We start from the raw sequence: 13,829 nt of genomic DNA on the forward strand, positions 1-13,829 counted from the left end.
TGGCTATGTCATCTGGTTCCCTTTCTCTGGCCCAGTCTGGTCATGAGATCCCTCAGGATCAAGACAGTGAAGACTCAATGGTATCACAGTCTGGACACAAAGTGGGGGTGACACCAAGTGGGGGTGACAGCCACGATGGAAGGGTGCAGTGACAGTTCACCCCTCCAACCTGGCATCATGAATCCCCTCCAAAGTCTCTTTTGAAGGACCCCAAAACAGGTGATGAATCGAATACCCCATTCCCTCATTATTTTATCCACCAGTTAGGCATAATTTCTGACATTGGTTCATTAATTTCCAATTCCATTCTCCTTTGTGTACCAGTCATGATCTTAAAGCAGTCCTTGTGTGGCATCAGTAGACCTTTTTGTTTGGACTAATTCCGTCTGTCTTTAGCTTTGTCTGACTTTTATATACCATTTTACATAACAGGCTGATTTGAACAACTAAGAGTATGGGCCTTTGCACAACACTAGCATCTAGAAGTTGGCCCTGACCACATAATGAATTTGATAGCTACGTTTACTATAGTATGTATGGTAATTGTTCCAGAACATTGCTTTCCCTGCAAAAGCACTGTGAAAATTTGATATTCAAAAATGTGAGCGGTGTTTGTTGGCCTTAACTGGTTATATAGATCACATGGAGAGTACAGATCACACAAAACAATTAAAACATCCTAAATGCAATGTCCCTCACTAACTCACCCTTCTCCTGGGGAGCCCTTGGGGGATAATTTGTGTTCCATCAGGCCAGCTGGCAGTGTCCTCTACCCCCTTGCCTAACCTGATGCTGCAGCAGCCTCTCCCATATTAATCTGGTGCAAAATGGTTCTCTTTCCAGCGCCCCCTTTTGATTCCATGTATAGACTCCTGTTGGGGTTGCCCACTTCTTTATGTTCTGCTCCTGGTAATTTTCCATTACTCTCAAGCCCCACTCTCTTCCGACAAGAGGAGGAAGTGTCTTCTCCCAGTCAGTGTAAACCCATTGTTCCGGGTGTTTGAGTAAACTATCATTGAGTGCTGATTGCTCACCCTTGTTTCTGGCCTGGCAGAGACATGACACTGTTAACTCATGGTGGATCCACATACATATTGTCTTTGCAAGACATGATTTCACAATACAAATTCATAAAATCATGAACTGTTCAGAAGTGGTACAGACAGAGCCACAAAATCATCACTCCCTCAATATGTACTTTTAGCATCATGCTTAAGCTGTCCTGCATAGATATGTCTCAATCTTCAGGAGTACACATGTAATTTTGACTCCCCTAATTTTGAGATATTTGTGCCTCTATGTGCACCTGCAAGTCAGATTTTTGCATATCAAAAGTCAGGTTCAATGTATTGTTTTGTGCCCACTTTTAAAGATTAACAGCCAAGGATCCAGCAATAGAACTAACTCTAACTCACTACTGAAACTGTAACTCTGCTGAAATCTTTCCCCATACCTTCACATCCTCTCACTTTGACCCTTCTTGTCCAAAAACTCCAAAATCTCCCCCCCCCCCCAACTACCTCCTCCTCCTCCAGTTTAGGCAGAAAGCTGTTGCTTTCTGTCATAGGGTAGCACTGGCCCTTTACCATGGGGCAGGGTCAAGTGCACCTGTGACTCCTCAGCTGCCTCCCAGTTAGGCTTAAAAGAGAGCACATAGGCCTGAGGAGATAGAAAGAGCTGATGACTCAGGAAAAGGATAGGTGAGAGCTGCTGGGGGTCAGGAGGCCAGAAGAGCAATCTGGGAAAAGCTGAAGAAAGCTCTCTGCAGACCGTCTCTGGAAAGAGGGTGGATTTGCTGGGAAGCATATGGAGGGGAACAGAGTGCGAGCCAGTGAAGGCTGAAAGCAGCAGAGGAAGATACCTGCTGGTTCTCTGAACCAGAGAGCAGAAGCTGGAGGGCCAGGGAGGGCTGAGGACTGGGTGTGAGATGAGATGCCAGAGCTGTACTGGAGAGCCTGAATGAACACAGAGAGAGATGCCAAGGCTGGATTTGGTGAGAGATGCCAGAGCGTGTACCATCTGGACTATGCTGGGGAATTTGGACTATGGCTGGGACTCTTGATATGATTCATGTGCATGGGACTCTTAATAAATTAACCCTGCAAGAGCTACGTATACTTGGAAAGCCTTTGAGGGCTATTTCTGGGGGATTCTAAAGGGGAAAATGAGGCAGGCACACTGGATGTGTTACAGCCTGATGCTGACAAGTGTTCTGCGGGAAGCTGCCCTGTCCTTCCCACATGTTTGACAATAATGTAATCACATCACTCATCTTATATAGCTCTACATTCCTATCAGGATTAAGTTAAAATACTCTGTTTCCAAAATTATCTTTGGACTTATGCCAGCCTTCCTCATACACCTGGTCTCTCTTTACACTATGTCTACTCCTTCTATTTATCTTGCAACAAGCCCCACTCTAATCCCTGTCACAATTTCACTATTCTGAGTCTGACAGATTTCTCTACAGCTCCTGGTATCTGAAACAGAACTCCACTGTCTATCCACCTCACTTCAATTCTCATCTTAAAATGTATCTTTTCTCAGGACACTTAATTTCTCTCTCTCACTGCTATTGGCCTTATGATGGAACAGTTTTAATTGATACATTACAGCTTTCTGTAAGCGATGCTGTGCTCTGCCTAGCTTGTATGATATTATTTAAATTCCATAAAACTCTTGGTCAAGTTTTAAAAAATAGATTCCTAAATTAGGCTCCTAAATCTGTATTTATTGATTGAAATCCATGGATATGTCCAGGCCCTCAGACCTCTGTAAAACAGGCCTCTTATTTAGATGCCTAAATCTCAATTTAGGAAAATAATTCAGGCACCCACTTTTTAGAAATCTTGGCCTTTTATTTTTGTTTTACTACCATCTAGTTATCTTCCCTGTATCGTTATTTTGCACACCAGATTAAGCAATGCCTGATCATTACTATGTCATTCTTAGTTAAATCCCATGAAGTTTTACTTAAGTTTTTTTTTAAGATTCTTTCTTTAAATTACAAGGTCACTAGAGGGTATACATATAGCGACGTTGCCTTCTGATTTCAAATCTTGAGATGAACTCTTAGATCTAGTTCAGGAGCTCCATGGTTCTCTCTGTTGCCACTTTACTTTGTAGCTTTGTCAAGCCTTCAAGTCACTCAAGAGCAATCACTTTGTTAACTCCATGACAATGTCCTTTAACTCTCAGCTTCATTTTGTTCCATAAAGTGTCATGACACACAGCATATATCTGCCATACTGGTGCCCCTTCATGTTGTGTCCTGTGATGCACTCCTTTAGGGCCACAAGGAATCTGTATATTTGTGGGGAGGGAGTGGAGGGGGGAGTAATGCAGAGAGAAACACTCTTTAGTGAATTTTCTTCATTTGACTTTTTAGGGTTCCCCCCCCTTCTCCTCATCCCGGGAGACTGGAAAAACTTGTCTGAATCATTTTTAACTTTGAGAAACTGTGATTGTCTTTTCTCCTTCTGGGGTCCTATTCAGTGACAGGTCTCCAAACTTTGAAGTTGAGCCTGAAACCCTCACTTCTATAAATTGTTTGCATGCAGTTCCATTGTCTCCAATGAGATTCCATGCAGGAGAAAGAACGTCATTATTTGGCCCCTTGTAATGCCAAGGGATTTTATATGTGATTTAGTAACTCCTGAGATATTCAGAAGTTTTAGATCCTGTGTCTGAGGTGCTGTTTAGAGTAGGATTTAAAATTGCATTGTAAGCATGTGTTCACTAGCAAGTGTTCTAACTAGGGCTGGCCAAAAAACAAGAACTTAGTTTGACCAAAACGTCTACGATTTTGACATTTGTTTTTGTTCCACATTGAAACAAATACTAGATCTGTCGAAAATTTTCACTTAAAAAAAAAAAAAAAAAAAGACACCTACCCCAGACTAGCCCAGAGCTCAGTAGTTCTGCAAAAAGTTTTGGTTTCAACTAATTGGCACTTTCTGAACCTCCACCCCAAAAAAAAAAGGGGGGAGGAATTCCTGACCAGCTCTAATTTTAGCTAACATTTTAAAAGTCTTGTGTAAAGGCACTCTGCCTATAACATGAGCTAAGCTGGTTAAGTTACAGCCTGGGTGGAGAGAGCCCAACTGCGTTAACTCCACAGTTAAGCACGTTAGCTCTGTTGCTTCTGCAGCCATTGATGACATCACTAACACCTGAAGAATTAAGATAACTGCATCTACCCTAATGTTCCCAATATTTATAGTGGAAACACAATTGTGGAAGGCAAGTAAAAGGAAAAACTATCTTCCAGTTACTTCATTTTTAATGTGTGTAATTGTTGAGATCCTGGGCAGTCTAGAAGGAAACATGCTCCTAAAGAGAAATCAGGAAACAGATAAAAGGATTAAACTGTCCTAGGTACTAATATTGGACCCCAGCACTCTAGCATCTGAGCAGCAGCCTGTCAGCACTTAGAGATTCGCCTCAGAGTAGACCTGTGAGGTAAGGGAGTACTACTAACCTCATTTCACAGGGGTTGCCAGGTGTACGATTTTCAACCAGAACACCCAGTTGAAAAGGGACCCTCCCCAGCCAGGTGAAAATGAGTGAGCAAGTGAGTGAGGGTGGGGAGAGTGAGCAAGGGAGGGAGAAGGGATGGAGTAAGCAGGGCAGGGCTTCGGAGAAGGGGCAGGGCAAGGGTGTTCAGTTTTGTGCGATTAGAAAGTTGGCAACCTGACGAGGGCAATTAAAGCATAAAGGCTATGCCTTCACTAGAATACAAGATGTATTAATTCAAAATACCAACTCTAATTCACTAGGAATGTACCTTGAGCTAGTTAGGACAAGGCTGGTTGAAACTGAGGTAAACCCTCAGCTTGTTCGTAGTCTGTAACTTGACTTGTTAATGTGTGAAAGTTAAACTACCTTGTCTTAGTGACCATGTTAGCTAACTTATATTAACCACATGCCCCTTTTTCCCTTCTAGTGAAGATGCAGCCACAAAGCATTTTCATGTTTGTGGAGGAACTGAGACAGTTCCCAGTCTGCGCTAGAACACGTATGACAGAATACCAGTGTCAGTAAGGGAGTCGTGGCTTTTTTTTTTTTCCCTTTTTAGATTAGAATCTGAAGTTCACCAAACCACTGTGAACTGTCCCAGAATAGCCGCTGCTCTTTCCAGTTCTGAATGGGCTGCCTCCCTTCAGCCCATAGGCTTAGTAGTTCCCAATTCAGGTTAAGATCTGAACTTCGATTTCCCATATGGCAATGTTTCCCCAACAGAATGGCTCATATCTTTTAAATTGAAAAAATAAAAATGTACTTTTAATCCTTTACCTAGTGAATGTACTTTTAATCCTTACTTAGTGTAACTGCAGTTCTTAAAGTATGCATTTCAAAATTGACTCTTACTAGAGCTAATCCAGAAATAAAATAAAAATTTGGACAAAATATGGCAATTTCAGATTTGTATTTGTGAAATAAAAATAAAACATGCCCACTTAGTTGTGTAACTTGACATGCAATCAGTTATTTTTGAAATTTGAGCAGGTGAAACTCATTAAAACACACACACAAAAATCCTAAACAAAGTACTGTAGCATGTTGTGAAAATTTCATATTTTAATAATGCTGCCTTATTCATATCTAATCATTACTGAGTATTCAGATTACCAGCAGTTTGAGACCTTTGCCAGCTGTCAATTGATTCTTTCATAATGTCTTTTTAAAAGAAAAAACCTTGCTCTACCATTTGTTTGTGATCATTCCTGCTGTCACTGGAAAGTGGTGATTTTTTTTTTTTATTGTAGCACGTATAATTAGATTTGTGTGTGTTTCTCATGTGTAATAAAAATTGACAAGATTGGAATGACAGAAGTTACTATACAACAATGAATGATAAGCCTAGAATGAAGACTGTTTTAGTGTTGGTAAGGGATAACTGCAAGTGATTTATGGAAGAAGAAAGACTTGGTATTATCCGGGTCAGAGTTAAAGTACTTGGAGGAAGGAGCAAGCTACAGTTTAACAAGAATGGGTGGGAGTCCAAAAAGCACAAGTGATTAGGAACATAAGTCTCATTCACACTGCAGTTGTATTATGCAACCTAGGGAGGAGGGCTTTATACTAGATTAAAAGGGGGAATATCACAAAAGCTCAAAGGAAGGTATAAAAAAGTAACTTTGACAGAGGCTTGGATGTTAGGGGGCTATGAACTTACAATGGGGAGTCAGAGGAGCAACAATGGGGGAATCTGCTCAACATCTTAAATGCGTATACACAAATGCAAGGAACATGGGAAATAAAGAAGAAGAACTGGAAATCTTAATTCAGTTTGTGTATGACTTAATTGGCCTCAGGCTCTATGGGATAATCTCACGAGTAGCATATTGGTATAGAGGGCTATAATTTATTAAGGAAAGACAAGCAAGGAAAAAAAAGGGAGGAGATGTTTCACTGTACATCAAGAATGTTCTGAGGTCCAAAAAGAGGTGAGAGGCAGACCTGTTGAAAGTTTCTGGGAGAAAATGAAAGGAGAAAGAAAAAGAGGCAACATCATGGTTGGAGTCTATTATAGAACACCAAAATCAGGAGAAGGAGGCATTTCTAGAACAAATAACAAAAATATCCAACATACAAGACCTAGTAGTAATGGAGGACTTTCAACTACTCAGGTATCTGTTTAAAAAGTAATATGGCACAACATAAACGTTTCCAGTTGAGGAAGTAAACCTGGGGTACTGCCATTTTATACTTCCTTCTGATTATCAGGGAGGAATTGGTAGCCAGTCTAAAAATGGAAGGCAATTTGGATGAAAGTGATCATAAAATGATAGGCTTTGTGATTCTAAGGCAAGGAAGGAATGAGAGCCATGGAATAAGGACAATGGACTCCAAAAAAGCAGACTTTAACAAACTCAGAACTGGTAGGTAAGGTCCCATGGGAAGAAAATATAAGGGAAAAGGGAGTTCAGGAGAAGTACCAATTTCTCAGAGACAGTATTTTAAGGTGTCATCAGGCCTCAGTGGGTCACAGCTGAGGAAAAAAATGCTGACAGAGCAGATTCACCCCACTTGGTGGTTATTGTATCATTAGATTATACCAAGACAGTAACAAAAATAAACTTCTGTCTCACCACATTGATTAAAAAGAAGTCAAAAATGCAGTCTCCTCAGGCATTCCAGCCCTTGTCTCACCATCCAGACACTAGACTTCATGATGAGTGATTATTGAAAATGAACTTCATCAAACAAAGAGTTCTTCTTATCTCAAAAGATCAGCCACATAGCCAGGTCAATATAGAACTCAGATCTTAGCCAATAATCACATTGTTGCCAATCCTTTAGTAACTAAAATCTAAAGGTTTATTAATAAAGAAAAGAAGAGTTAAAATTGTTAATAGCTCATATACACACAATAATGGCAATCTTCTCATATCAGGTTTGTAGCAATGATATTATAGACTGCTGGCTTGTAAAGTCTCTGGTAACTTCCAAAAGATTGGAAGGTCCATAGTCCAGAGAAGCAGGAAAGAGGCAACATGGAGATGTTTCAATGTTCTTTTATATCCTCTGCCATGTGCTTGGAATTTTACTGTCCCAAACAAAGCTCAGAGCCCCCGTCTGTGGAAAGTTACTGGCACAAAATGGAGTCCAGGATCAGATGAGCATATCATTGTTTGCTGACTTACAGAGGCAGCCATTGGTCATATCCATGCTAAGGCATCCACAGGAACACTTACTGTCAGGATGAGTTTCTTCTAAGCCCCATTGAGAGAGTTAAGTGTCTTTAATGGGCATCAACACAGAGCAGTCCAGCTTCAATGTAGATTTTGACCTCATGGGTATTACCCCAGGAACAAACACACATGAGATAGAGATATATAGCCAATATTCGTAACTTCAGATGCAGTGATGATACATGGATTTAAACAGGATAATCTTATTTAGCAAATCATAACTTTTCAATTGACACCTTACATTATGTACTTTGTACAAGATTTGTTTTAATTGTCTAACAATGGCAATATTAATGATATGCATGGTCATATTTCAATCATACAGTGCAACAGGAGCACTTTGATGGCCTGAAAAATGAAAAAAGATTCCTACAAAAAAGTGGAACCATCGACAAATTGCTAAGGATGAGTATAAAAGTATAGTGCAAGCACATAGGGACAAAATCAGTCTAAGGCACAAAATGAGTTAGTTACACTTAGCAAAGGATACTTAAAGTAATAAGAAGAGGTTCTATAACTACCTTTGGAGCAAGAGAAAGAGAAAGGACGTATAGGTCCACTACTTAGAGGGGAAGGACACCTAATAATGGGTTACACCAAGTAGGTTTAAAGCCTATTTTGCTTCTTTCACTGAAAAGGTTAATTGTGATCAGCTATTTAACACAATTAATATTAACAATAAGGGGGAAGGAACACAAGCCAGAATAGCAAAAGAACAGGTTAGAGAATATTTCAATAAGTTAGATGTATTCAAGTCAGCAGGGCCTGACAAAATTCATCCTGATGCATTGAAATCATCTTGGAAGCAATAGCCAGTATTCTTTGAGAACTCATGGAGGACAGGTGAGGTTGCAAGAAGACTGGAGAAGGGTGATTATTGTACCGGTTTTTAAAAAGGGGAACAAATAGGACTAAAGGAATTATAGACCAGTCAGCCTAACTTTGATATCTGGAAAGATACCATAACAAATTAATAATTAAATTGCTTCCTGAGGAAAGGACCAACCCAGAACTTCTGCAGAGACTGCTAACTGCCAGAGCCCCTCCAGAAAGAAGGTAGGCCCAGCACAGGACTATTGATTTTGTCTTTTTCACAGGACTCTTTCTTATAAAGATACCATTGGGTGGTCTGTGCTGGCTGCGAGAGGCCTAACAAGACGATTTCAGGGGACCCCAGCCCAGGGTCGGTGGGTGGGAGAGAACTGCCTCAAACTCCTTGGACTTTTGCACCCTACTCAGATTTACCCTGTAGTTTATGTTGGACCCTCAAGAGCACAATCACACACTCCTTAACATATTTTAAGATGTATCAGGTCCACCTTTGGTCATCTTTTCTCAAGACTAACCATGCCCAGTTTTTTTTAAACCTTTCCTTGTGGACCAGGCTTTCTAAACCTTTTATCATTTTTGTTGCTCTTCTCGGGACCTTCTCCAGTATCTCCACATCTTTCTTAAAGTGTGGCACCCAAAACTACACACAGTTGTTCTACTCTATGCAGCTCTAGTGAAGCCTCAACTGGAGTACTAAGTCCTGTTAATAATCCCAGAATGATATTAACTTTTTTTTTTTTACAACTGCATTACATTGTTGACTCAGTTTGTGATACATTACAACCCCCTGTTTGGCATTACTACCACCTAGCCAGTTATTCCCATTTTGTAGTTATGCATTTGGGTTTTTTTCCTTCCTAAGTAAAGCACTTTGCACTAGTCTCTATTGAATTTCATCTTGGTGATTTCAAAAGGATCTTGACAAATTGGACTGAATTCTAACCCTGTCTTCAAAAGTGCTAGCAAACACTGCCAGCTTGATGTCATCCACAAGTCTTATAAGCACACTCTTCTCTCCTTATCCAAGTCATCTAATGATAGATGGATAGTATCTGAGTCAGGACAGACCTCTGCGGGACCCCACTAGATATAATCTCCCAATTTGACAGCTAATCATTAACTACTTTTTGAGTGTAGTCTCTCAATCAGCTGTGCACCACCTTATAGTAATTTCATCTAGACTACATTTCTATAGTTTCGCTTATGAAACTGCCATGTGGGACTGTCAAAAGCATTACTAAAAACAAGATCTATCATGTCAGCTACTTCTCCCTTATCCAATAGGCCAGTTACCCTGTCAAAGAAGAACATCAAGTTGGTTTGGTATGACTTATTCTTGACAAATCCATGCTGGCTCTTCTTTATAACCCTATCATCCCCTAGGTGCTTACAAATTGTTTGTTTAATAATTTGTTGCAGGCATCAAAGTTAAGCTGAGAAGTCTATAATTCCCTGGGTCCTCTTTGTTCCCCTTTTTAAAGATAAGTACTAAGCCCTTCTTCACTCTTTCTACATGTCTGTATGCCTTTACCAAAGGTACTCTGGTCCTGACTGACTCTGGGTGCTACTGCAATACAAACAATGGAGAAAACTGCTATATCTTCTATCTGCTACCAGTGTTGTTGTAGCCATGTTGGTCCTAGCATACAAGAGAGAGACAAGGTAGGTGAGATAGCATCTTGTATTAGACCAAGTTCTGTTTATGGAAGGTACACGCTTTTGAGCTTCACAGAGCTCTTCTGCAGGTCTGGAGAGGGAAACCAGAGTGACCTTCTCCAGACCTACAGAAGAGTTCCGTGAAGCTCAAAAGCGTGTACCTTCCATAAACAGAACTTGGTCTAATACAAGATGCTATCTCACCTACCTTGTCTCTCATATTTTCTAGATGACTCTGATCAAGATTTTTTCATACAGCTTCTAGAACAAAGACAGGTTCATTTAGAAGCTCTTACTCAATGGGGGCGTGGGGACCCTGCATGCTGTGTAAGAGCTTGTAAAAAAGTGTGAGCAGTCCCTGAGCACCTTCCTCTCCCCCCACTTTACAGCCCAGTGTGCCCTTCCTTCAGTGGCCAGGGACAAGGGGAAGACAACACACATGAAGCAGATGCTGTATCCCTTTTAATAAGGCTTCAGCCCAGGAAACATTACACCAAACAGTTATTCAGGACTCCCAAACTTATAGCCCACAGCCAAGTCCCTGAAACAAGTTAGGCTTGGCTTCAGGTGCCTCAGGGAACAACTCCCACCCCTTCCAGCTTGCCTGGGTTCTCTATTCTTCTTCTTCTTCCTGTTCATATTACTCAGCCCCTGGTGGTTGATTATCCCCAGGCTGTAGGCTGCTGCCTGTCTGTGATGGAATGCTAAAACTGTATTATACTCAGCCACTAAGAGACATTGTGTGAAACACACTCTTACCTGAGCTGGTAACAGCCATTTCTGGCAGTGCCTTGAAGTGTCTTAAAGAGAACATCTGTTGTATCTCTCTCCCTGATGGAAGCTCTATAACCGAGTCCAAATCTCTACAGAAGTCTGATCTGCTAGTAGCAGCCCTGCAACCTACCGTTTACAAGGAGTATATGACACTGTTCCTTACGGGATAGTGCTTTTTTCCACCTTGAATTTCTTCACTCAGCTATTTTAAAAATAATTTAAGAAAACAAATGAAATAAACACATGTAATGATGCATTTCTTGGGGACTAATTTCTCTAGGAGCAGTTTTGGCAGGAAAATAAAAGGCATGATTTCTGTGATATTCTAGGCATCCAAGATGCAGAGTACATGATACTCTATTTAGCAGTTTTCACACAAACATCCTCTAGTCACATCTGATGAAATCACTCAACATCATCCTGGCCCTTACTCAGCTACCATAACACTGTTCCCACTTCTTTCATACATTTTACATTCAGTCCAACATGTAAGAAAGCTAGTCTTTGCAAAGCTGCACCATTCAATAAAACACATTTATATTATAAACTTTTTGAAAGCTTTTCCCCTGGTAATTATAACATACAAGGTCTTTCCTTCTGGAATTTAACATGGATGAAGTAAATAGGATTCTACAGAAGTTTCTCTAAATATTTCTCTAAATATCTAGAGTAATAATAATTTAAATGAGGATTTAAAAATAAATCCCTAATATGTAATTAAGTGGCTTGTTTGCCTTCCTCTCCAGCATGGAGCATGGTTCACCTGTTGAGATAATCTAGGTATATCTTACCTAGTCAATTCCCTGCTGTTACGGGGCATTGAGCATCGGTACATAGTTTTTAATCTCCCGAGGACTGAAATACTTTGGTCTAACTAAAGTCTCTGGCTTTAATAAACCTACAGAAAGAATAACTTTCGTCACTAAATTCTATAGATTTTTATAGTAATGTCTACAGAATCCTTTTGGATTGATTTCCATCTAGTTCTATAGAACTTTTCTGTAAGTGTTTTTGATTTCTATGCCTTGACTCAACTCTTCTGTATGAAACAGGTTTCCATTGTAAAAAGAATGACAAAGATATGAAAGGAATGGTAATTAGATTTTTTTTTTTTGAGATACACCATCTCTACACAAACTGTTAAAAGGGTCTGTTGGACTCCCAGAGAACTAATCGGATGGGTTCATAGTTTAGGGTTGAGACACATAAGTGATGAATTCTTGGACAGCTGCTACTATTTTATATGGTACCTATTGCACCCATTGTCTCACAGGTAGAAATCATAAGTGGCTCCCTTCTGACAAAGCTAGACACCTAAGATGGATTGGTGCTGGTTTGGTGGTGTTCTGGATGTTAGTAGCAAATTCATTTGGAATACTTCAACATAAAATGAATCTAGTGTGTTTGAGAGGAGCTAAGACAGAGCGATAAAGTGAGCTGAAGGCAGCATCTGGGGCTAAGCTGCTGTCTGGCTACAAATCTGTACACAGCTGTTCTGCAGAAGTTCTGAAAGTAGTGCTGCATATTAATGCAATAAACTTCCATTTATGTTGCATCAACATATCTGTTTGAGAGTATGCACACTCGTAATAAATTATACTAGGTAGGTGACAACCTGCATTTGTGTCCATTTGTTTCTGTCCCAGCAAGGAAATAGCCTACCCCAAGAGTTCAGATTCTTGATTGCACAGACCTTGTCTGCACATTAAAATTGTATCAATTTCATTAGGCATTTACAAAGTGACTTAGGTTTATCTACACACAGAAGTTGTGCTAATATTATTTATATTGGTTTAGTCAAATTGACACGCCTATTCTTGTTTAAAGTGATGTATCCTCCTTGTATAGGCACTCTGATTTCAATTTGAGTGCCTTATATCAGTTTAGCTTAAGTTATACACAGAAGGAGTCTGCATCGATTTAACTAAATCAGTTTCTAAACCAATTTAGTTAATCAGTAAAATTATCTTATGTAGACAACGAGGAGAGTCCTCAACTTAAAAAAAAAGTGAATAGTGCACTTACATGATTTGCATATAAAATTTAAATCCCTGACAGTGACAATGGAAAACCATCCAATGTAGTTTCTCTTTCAATTTAACTACATTTTAATTCATTTTAAACTATTATAACATTGAGGATTAAAACACACCTAACCCAAGCAATTGTATATTGCTGTAAATCCTTGTCTGTCTCCTCCTCACTGTTTGTCATGCCCATTTTGTGCCCAGAAGCAGATGGACTCCTCAAATAAAAGAGGGAGAAGCAGCAGCTCAGGGGCTAGTAAGCCGAACAGCTATGATGAAGGAAGATGGCTGCTTGTTGGCCACAACTGCGAATTTGGGACTTTGGGTACAGCTACATGGGTATAAATAGCAGTGCAGGTGGTGAGGCGCTGCTTAGATGAGTAAAGACACAGCTGAAGCCTTAGGGCATGTACCCTACATGGCTCTTTACATACCCACGTAGTACCTTCCCCATCGACACTGCTATTTTATAACTGTAGTGTCCTGCTGCCTCCCCACTGCTGGAGCCTTTCTCCCTGCCAGAATCTTTCACAGATGTACGTAGCTACACAACACACCGTGGACACAGCTTGCTTTCCACTGTGGCATGTAGCTACACACCCCGTACATGCCTCCGCCAGTGGTGTGCAGTGTAGACCTAGTCTTTGTTTGCCTTGACCCTGATGAGGGGGAACTCGGACTGGATTTAGAATAAAACCTAAAGAGAATGTTTTTGTTTTATATTCCTTCTTGGTTTGCCGGAGTTCCTTTCAGTGAAGGAGCACTCACCTGAAGACCATTAATAAAAATTGACTGTTTTAGTGAACTCGGTGTTTAAAATTATAAACTATCACTTTAAATTCTT

Source organism: Trachemys scripta, chromosome 3, assembly GCF_013100865.1.
Source record: "Trachemys scripta elegans isolate TJP31775 chromosome 3, CAS_Tse_1.0, whole genome shotgun sequence".
In the NCBI taxonomy this organism is placed as follows: domain Eukaryota; kingdom Metazoa; phylum Chordata; order Testudines; family Emydidae; genus Trachemys; species Trachemys scripta.